Here is a 9,452-nt window from a genome sequence, read left to right on the forward strand (position 1 = left end):
GAGAAACCCATGCGAGGTGACACCAAAGTTCGTGGCCAGAAGACATGCAGACATACTACCACCCTCGGGCCAATGAACAACTGAAGCCATATCTAGAATCAAGGCCTCAATCCCTCCCTTGAATTCCCATTAGTTTTGTCAGGCCGATGATGCTGGGACACACATGTGTCACGATAGCCTGACACACACGTGCTATATTCAATGAACGCTGACTGGTTCCTCCTCAGACAACTGATGAAAGTGGACCAAGGAAAAAGCATTGCGGCGAACAGCCCAAAGGTACTGACTTTCATGAAGAAGGCCTGACTGGCACTACTTGCAGCAGAGCATCCGAAGGACACTGATCCAGGCAATATGTTAAAACACATGCGCCCCCCCCACTCATGAACACACCCACAGGGTGGCCGTGATATAAGTGAATATTAACTAACTAACTGTTTTCGGGTCAGTGAATTCCTGGGCTTTCATTTGTGAAAAGTACCTCTCAGCAGAGCCCATCCTTAGGAATCCCCGGAAACACTGGTGAAGGAAGGGGACGTCTTCAAAACTTCACTGACCTTGGGGTTAGTGCGCCCTGCAGACAAGAGGAAGAAATTGTTGCGTCCGATCAACAGGTGCCTGGGCCGTGCCTGCAGGAAACTTTTGCCTCTCTAGCCAGGCCACTGGAACCACACCCTGGCATCACATGGTCAGGAAGAGAGGCAGAAGCCAAGGCTACCTATGCACCACTGCGAGGTCCGGTCAGCCTGTGCTGCTTGGTGACTGCCATGCCCAAGTGACACAGAGGCCTGTGGACCCTAAAAGCTCTGTGGCATGGGAGCTTAGGCTAGCTGGGAAGGCCGGGTCCACCCAACCCCTGGTGTGCTCAGGTCACCCGGGGCACCCGCCGTACGTGCACGGCCTCCCCAGTTCCCAACGCAAGGACACGTCTCCCCACCGAGACAGGGCCACCTCCCTCCAGTTTCTTCCTGCTCGGCTGGCCGGGCTGCCATAGCCACCGGCCAGGCAGGAGCTGCTTCAGCACTCTCCAGGCTCCTAGGCGCTGGGAGCCCACCGCGACCCCACATCCAAGGCTGTCATGAGTGGTCCGACCCCTTAAGCACTGCCTCCACGGCCCATCCCCGTCCAGGCTCCAGGCCCTTGTGGGGTTGGCTCCTGGGTAGAGCTCCTGAATTGGGAATTGCTTTTCTGCTCCAGATTCCCTCCTCAGCTCACTCAAAGTCGAAGTGGCATGACATTCCTCTCATGTTCCAAAGGACTCCCAATCTGGAACCCACAATTTGGAGGAGAGGAAGGCTTTCACGTGGTGTGGGTACAAAAACACCTCAAAGCCATTTACAGCTAAATGAGCCAGGAACACTCGCCACACCTTGGACGGGACGACTTCCTTCTCTGAACTACATGTCCCAACAGCTGGGAGAGGACGCCAAGGGTCACAGTGTGAGAACCAGGGCCAGTTGTCCGGATTTCTGGGTTCCGAACCCCAACAAAACACGCACATGCACACACTGACTGCCAGGAGCCTCAAGGGGACCACACGAATGCACGTCCTCTGAAACACGGAAACTCCTTCACTTTCATCGGAGGAATCCACACGCACACACCATCTACAGCCAAGGACTGAATGTTTAGCTTTCTCCAGACAGTGATGTTGATACCCGCTCTCGGGAGAATGGCAGGTTGTGGGAACACAACAAACCACGGAATCGCATGAAACTCCTCACAGGAAGGTCATTCAATTCTGAAAGGGCTCTCGGAGGGACATCACGGTACACCTTTCATCCGTGGAACCGAAGACAGGAAGTCAACGCCACATGAGGCTGCTCCTCAAGAGGCTGCGGGAATGAGCCAAATGGCTAAAAACTAGGGAAAGCAAATGTGACAGCAGACATCCCACACGCACTCAGAAAACACGGCAATTGGCCCTCAGCTAACTGGTACCTTGGAGGTGAACTGCTTCCATTCTAGCGAGTTAACGGCCACGGTGCGCAAGACGAGAAGTCATTGACTGTCACAGAGCTTTTTTTCATTGCATCCATTGCCACCGTCCTAAGGATGATAGATTTTGACTCGGGGAGACTTCTACTGGCTTACGCAGCAGATATCCTCAATGAGTGTGAGAAACGTGGCTCTATGAGAGGGCATGAGCAAAAGCCAAGACATTAATGCATGAAGATAGAACAGGTACTGAACGCAAAGACACACGCAGACGCACTCACCCAAACACAGACAGACAGGACCACAAGCGCACACACACGAACATTCACGCGAAGGCACACAGAGAGGCACGCACGCACACACACAAAAGGCCAGCAACCCTGCCCTCACTCAAGGCATGACGAATCTAACCTGCCATAGCTGAAATCCCGGCCTTAAGCTAATGAGGGGACACTTTCAGCTCTCAAGAAAGGATCAAGCTTAGAAACCCATGCGAGGCGACACCAAAGTTCGTGGACAGAAGACATGCAGACATACTACCACCCTCGGGCCAATGAACAACTGAAGCTGCATCTAGAATCAAGGCCTCAATCCCTCCCTGGAATTCCCATCCGTTTTGTCTGGCCGATGATGCTCGGACACACATGCGCCACGATAGCCTGACACACACGGGCCATATTCAATGAACGCTGACTGGTTCCTCCTCAGACAACTGATGAAAGTGGACCAAGGAAAAAGCATTGCGGCGAACAGCCCAAAGGTACTGACTTTCATGAAGAAGGCCTGACTGGCACTACTTGCAGCAGAGCATCCAAAGGACACTGATACAGGCAATATGTTAAAACACATGCAGCCCCCCACTCATGAACACACCCACTGGGTGGTCGTGATATAAGTGAATATTAACTAACTAACTGTTTACGGGTCAGTGAATTCCTGGGGTTTCATTTGTGAAAAGTACCTCTCAGCAGAGCCCGTCCTTAGCAATCCCCGGAAACACTGGTGAAGGACGGGGACGTCTTCAAACCTTCACTGGCCGTGTGGTTAGTGGGCCCTGCAGACAAGAGGAAGAAATTGTTATGTCCGATCAACAGGTGCCTGGGCCGTGCCTCCAGGAAACTTTTGCCTCTCTAGCCAGGCCACTGGAACCACACCCTGGCATCACGTGATCAGGAGGTGATGCAGAAGCCAAGGCTACCTACGCACCACAGCGAGGTCCGGGCAGCCTGTGCTGCTTGCTGAGTGCCATGCCCAAGTGACACAGAGGCCCATGGACCCTAAAAGCTCTGTGGCATGGGAGCTTAGGCTAGCTGGGAAGGCCGGGTCCACCCAACCCCTGGTGTGCTCAGGTCACCCGAGGGCCCCCGCCGCACGTGCCCGGCCTCCCCAGGACCCAATGCAAGGACACGTCTCCCCACCGAGACAGGGCCACCTCCCTCCAGTTTCTTCCTGCTCGGCTAGCTGGGATGCCATAGCCACCGGCCAGGCAGGAGCTGCCTCAGCACTCTCCAGGCTCCAAGGGGCTAGGAGCCCACAGCGATCCCACAGACAAGGCTTTCATTTTTGTTCCGGCCACTTAAGAACCACCTAAATGGCCAATCCCCGTCCAGGCTCCAGGTCCTTGTGGGGCCAGCTCCTGGCTGGAGCTCCTGAATTGGAGATGGCTTGTTTGCGCCCTGTTCCCTCCTCAGCTCACTCAAGGTCGAAGTGGCATGACAGTCCTCTCATGTTCCAGAGGAATCCCAGCCTGGAACCCACAAGTTGGGGCTGAGCAAGGCCTTCACATGTTGGGTCCCAAAACACCTCCAGCCCTGTACGGCTAAATCAGCCAGGGGCACTTGCTACACCTTGGATTGGGACAACTTCCTTCTCAGAACTACATGTCCCCGCAGGTGGGAGAGGACGCCAAGGGTCACAGCATGAGAACCAGGGCCTGTTTTCTGGCCTTCTGGACTCCTAACCCCAACAAAACACGCAAATGCACACACTGACTGCCAGGAGCCTCCAGGGGACCACACAAATCCACTTGCTCTGCACCCAGAATGTCCTTCACTTTCACCCGAGGAGTACACGTTCATGCACGCACACTCTACAGCCCAGGACTGAATGCTTAGCATTCTCCAGACAGTGAAATTGATACCAGCTCTCGGGAGAATGGCAGGTTTCGGGAGCACAGCAAACCACGGAGGAGCATGCAACTCCTCTGAATAAGGTTATTCAATTCTGAAAGGGCTCTCAGAGGGACACCATGGTGCACCGTGTATTCCTGGAACCGAAGCCATGAAGTCAACGCCACACGGGGCTGCTCCTCAAGAGACTTCGGGAGTGAGCCCAGTGGCTAAAAACCGGGGAAAGTAAATGGACCAGCAGACATCCCACGCGCACTCACAAACCACTGAAATTCAGGATCTGTTACTTGTTATCTTGTGAGTGAATTGCCTCCGCTCTACCGAGTTACCTGCCAAGGTGTGCGAGACAAGGAGTCAGTGACCATCCCCTAGGTTTTCTCCATTGCCTCGATATCGCCAACATCCTAATGAGAGATTTTGATCCGAGGAGACAGACTTCTACTGGCTTACGCCGCAGATGACCTCAGTGAGAGTGGGAAATGTGGGGCTATGCGCGGGCATGAGAGAAAGCCAAGAAATTAATACATGAAGATAGAACAGGTACTGAATGCAAAGATGAACGCAGACACACTCACACAAACACAGACAGAAAGGGCCACAGGCACACAGACCCGAACACACGCGAAGGCACGCACGCACGCACACAAAAGCCCAGGAACCCTGCCTGCACTCAAGGCATGACGATTCTAACATGCCCTGGCTGAAATCCAGGCCTTAAGTTAATGGGGCGGTGTGGGGGGACACTTTCAGCTCTCAGGAAAGGATCGAGCTTAGAAACACGTGCGAGGAGACACCAGAGTCCATGGGCAGAACACACACAGACATACTGCCACCCTCAGGCCAATGAACAACTGAAGCTGAACCTAGAATCATGGCCTCAGTCCATCCCTTGAACTCCAGTAATCAATCAATCCCTTGTCAGGCCAATGAGGCTGCTCGGACATACACGCATCACGATCGCCTGACACACACGGGCCATATTCAAGGAACGCTGATTATTTCCTCCTCGGACAACTGATGAAACTGGATCTAGGAAAAGCATTGCGGTGAACAGCCCAAAGGTATTGACTTCCGTGAAGAAAGCCTGACTGGCACTACTCACAGCAGAGCATCCAGAGGACACTGATCCAGGCAATATGTTAAAACACATGCGCCCTCCCCACTCATGAACACACCCACAGGGTGGCCGTGATATAAGTGAATATTAACTAACTAACTGTTTTCGGGTCAGTGAATTCATGGGCTTTCATTTGTGAAAAGTACCTCTGAGCAGAGCCCGTCCTTAGGAATCCCCGGAAACACTGGTGAAGGAAGGGGACGTCTTCAAACATTCACTGCCCGTGGGGTTAGTGCACCCTGCAGACAAGAGGAAGAAATTGTTACGTCCGATCAACAGGTTCCTGGGCTGTGCCTCCAGTAAACTTTTGCCTCCCTAGCCAGGCCACTGGAACTACACCCTGGCATCACGTGGTCAGGAGGAGAGGCAGAAGCCAAGGCTACCTACACAACACAGCGAGGTCCGCACAGCCTGTGCTGCTTGCTGAGTGCCATGCCCAAGTGACACAGAGGCCTGTGGACCCTAAAAGCTCTGTGGCATGGGAGTTTAGGCTAGCTGGGAAGGCCGGGTCCACCCAACCCTGGTGTGCTCAGGTCACCCGAGTGCCCCAGCTGTACGTGTCCAGCCTCCCCAGGTCACAACACAAGGACACGTCCCCCCACCGAGACAGGGCCACTTCCGTCCACTTTCTTCCTGCTCGGCTGGCCGGGCTGCCATAGCCACCGGCCAAGCAGGAGCTGCCTCAGCACTCTCCAAGCTCCCAGGGGCTAGGAGCCGACCACGACCCCACAGCCAAGGCTGTCATGAGTGGTCCGACCCCTTAAGCACTGCCTCCACGGCCCCTTCCCGGCCAGGCTCCAGGCCCTTGTGGGGCAGGCCCCTGGCTAGAGCTCCTGAATTGGGGATTGCTTTTCTGCTCCGTGTTCCCTCCTCAGCTCACTCACGGTCGAAGTGGCATGAAATTCCTCTCATGTTCCAAAGTACTCCCAATCTGGAACCCACAATTTGGAGGACAGGAAGGCTTTCCCATGGTGTCGGTACAAAAACACCTCAAAGCCCTTTACAGCTAAATCAGCCAGGAACACTCGCTGCACCTCGGACGGGATGACTTCCTTCTCCGATCTACATGTCCCAACAGCTGGGAGAGGATGCCAAGGGTCACAGCGTGAGAACCAGGGCCTGGTCCAGTTCTCCGGATTTCTGGGTTACGAACCCGAACAAAACACGCACACGCACACACTGACTGCCAGGAGCCTCAAGGGGACCACACGAATGCACGTCCTCTGAAACACGGAAACTCCTTCACTTTCATCGGAGGAATACACGCGCACACACCCTCTACAGCCTAGGACTGAATGCTTAGCATCCTCCAGACAGTGACGTCGATACCCGCTCTCGGGAGAATGGCAGGTTGCAGGAACACAACAAACCACGGAATCGCATGAAACTCCTCACAGGAAGGTCATTCAATTCTGCAAGGGCTCTCGGAGGGACATCACAGTACACCTTTCATCCGTGGAACCGAAGACAGAAAGTCAGTGCCACACGAGGCTGCTCCATAAGAGGCTTTGGGAATGAGCCCCATGGCTAAAAACCTCGGAAAGCAAATGGAACAGCAGACATCCCACACGTGCTCAGAAACCACGGCAATTGGCCATCGGCTCACTGGTACCTTGGGGGTGAACTGCTTCCATTCTAGCGAGTTAACGGCCACGGTGCGCAAGACGAGAAGTCATTGACCATCACAGAGCTTTTTTTCATTGCATCCATTGCCACCGTCCTAAGGATGATAGATTTTGACTCGGGGAGACTTCTACTGGCTTACACAGCAGATATCCTCAATGAGTGTGAGAAACGTGGGGCTATGAGAGGGCATGAGCAAAAGCCAAGACATTAATGCATGTAGATAGAACAGGTACTGAACGCAAAGACACACGCAGACGCACTCACCCAAGGACAGACAGACAGGACCACAAGCGCACACACACGAACATTCAAGTGATGGCACACAGAGAGGCTTGCACGCACGCACACAAAAGGCCAGGAACCCTGCCCGCACTCAAGGCATGACGAATCTAACCTGCCATAGCTGAAATCCCGGCCTTAAGCTAATGAAGGGACACTTTCAGCTCTCAAGAAAGGATCAAGCTGAGAAACCCATGCGAGGCGACACCAAAGTTCATGGACAGAAGACATGCAGACATACTACCACCCTCGGGCCAATGAACAACTGAAGCCGCATCTAGAATCAAGGCCTCAATCCCTCCCTTGAATTCCCATCTATTTAGTCGGGCAGATGATGCTCGGACACACATGCGTCCCGATAGCCTGACACACACGGGCCATATTCAATGAACACTGACTGGTTCCTCCTCAGACAACTGATGAAACTGGATCAAGGAAAAAGCATTGCGGCGAACAGCCCAAAGGTACTGACTTTCATGAAGTATTCCTGACTGGCACTACTTGCAGCAGAGCATCCAAAGGAAACTGATCCACTCAATATGTTAAAGCACACGCGCCCTCCCCCCCCCACTCATGAACACACCCACAGGGTGGCCGTGATATAAGTGAGTATTAGCTAACTAACTGTTTTCGGGTCACTGAACTCCTGGGCTTTCATTTGTGAAAAGTACATAGCAGCAGAGCCCGTCCTTAGGAATCCCTATAAACACTGGTGAAGGTAGGGGAAGTCTTCAAAGCTTCACTGCCTGTGGGGCTAGTGGGCCCTGGAGACAAGAGGAAGAAATTGTTACGTCCGATCAACAGGTGCCTGGGCCGTGCCTCCAGGAAACTTTTGCCTCTCTAGCCAGGCCACTGGATCCACACCCTGGCATCACATGGTCAGGAGGAGAGGCAGAAGCCAAGGCTACCTACACACCACAGCGAGGTCCGGAAAGCCTGTGCTGCTTGCTGAGTGCCATGCCCAAGTGACACAGAGGCCTGTGGACCCTAAAAGCTCCGTGGCATGGGAGTTTAGGCTAGCTGGGAAGGCCGTGTCCACCCAACCCTGGTGTGCTCAGCTCACCCGAGGGCCCCCGCCGTATGTGCCCGGCCTCCCCAGGACCAAACGCCAGGACACGTCCCCCAACCGAGACAGGGCCACCTCCCTCCACTTTCATCCTGCTCGGCTGGCCGGGCTGCCATAGCCACCGGCCAGGCAGGAGCTGCCTCAGCACTCTCCAGGCTCTCAGGGGCTAGGAGCCCACCGTGACCCCACAGCCAAGGCTGTCATGACTGGTCCGACCCCTTAAGCACTGCCTTCACGGCCCCTCCCCGGCCAGGCTCCAGGCCCTTGTGGGGCAGGCCCCTGGCTAGAGCTCCTGAATTGGGGATTGCTTTTCTGCTCCAGGTTCCCTCCTCAGCTCACTCAAGGACGAAGTGGCATGACATTCCTGTCTTGTTCCAAAGGACTCCCAATCTGGAACCCACAATTTGGAGGACAGGAAGGCTTTCCCGTGGTGTGGGTACAAAAACACATCAAAGCCCTTTACAGCTAAATCAGCCAGGAACACTCGCCACACCTTGGACGGGATGACTTCCTTCTCCAAACTGCATGTCCCAGCAGCTGGGGTTCCGAACCCCAATAAAACACGCACACGCACACACTGACTGCCAGGAGCCTCAAGGGGACCACACGAATGCACGTCCTCTGAAACACGGAAACTCCTTCACTTTCATCGGAGAAATACACGTGCACCCACCCTCTACAGCCTAGGACTGAATGTTTAGCATCCTCCAGACAGTGACATCGATACCCGCTCTCGGGAGAATGGCAGGTTGCGGGAACACAACAAACCACGGAATCGCATGAAACTCCTCGCAGGAAGGTCATTCAATTCTGAAAGGGCTCTTGGAGGGACATCACAGTACACCTTTCATCCGTGGAACCGAAGACAGAAAGTCAACGCCACACGAGGCTCCTCCTCAAGAGGCTTCGGGAATGAGCCCCATGGCTAAAAACCTGGGAAAGCAAACGGAACAGCAGACATCCCACACGCGCTCAGAAACCACGGCAATTGGCCATCGGCTCACTGGTACCTTGGGGGTGAACTGCCTTCCATTCCAGAGAGTTAACGGCCAAGGTGTGCAAGACGAGAGGTCACTGACCGTCACATAGCGTTTTCTCATTGCATCCATTGCCACCATCCTAAGGATGATAGACTTTGACTCGGGGAGACGGTGGGGGGGTGGAAAAAAGAGTGAAAGATGGGGTCGTCTCCCGTGGTGGGCACCGGTCGGCCGTTGGCGCCGTGGAAGCTCGGTGCGTGGGCGTGCGTCACCCGCCCCTCCAGTGGCGGCGTCCACGCCACGCGCTCCCTCAACTC

This window comes from Castor canadensis, chromosome 1 (assembly GCF_047511655.1).
Source record: "Castor canadensis chromosome 1, mCasCan1.hap1v2, whole genome shotgun sequence".
In the NCBI taxonomy this organism is placed as follows: Eukaryota; Metazoa; Chordata; class Mammalia; order Rodentia; family Castoridae; genus Castor; species Castor canadensis.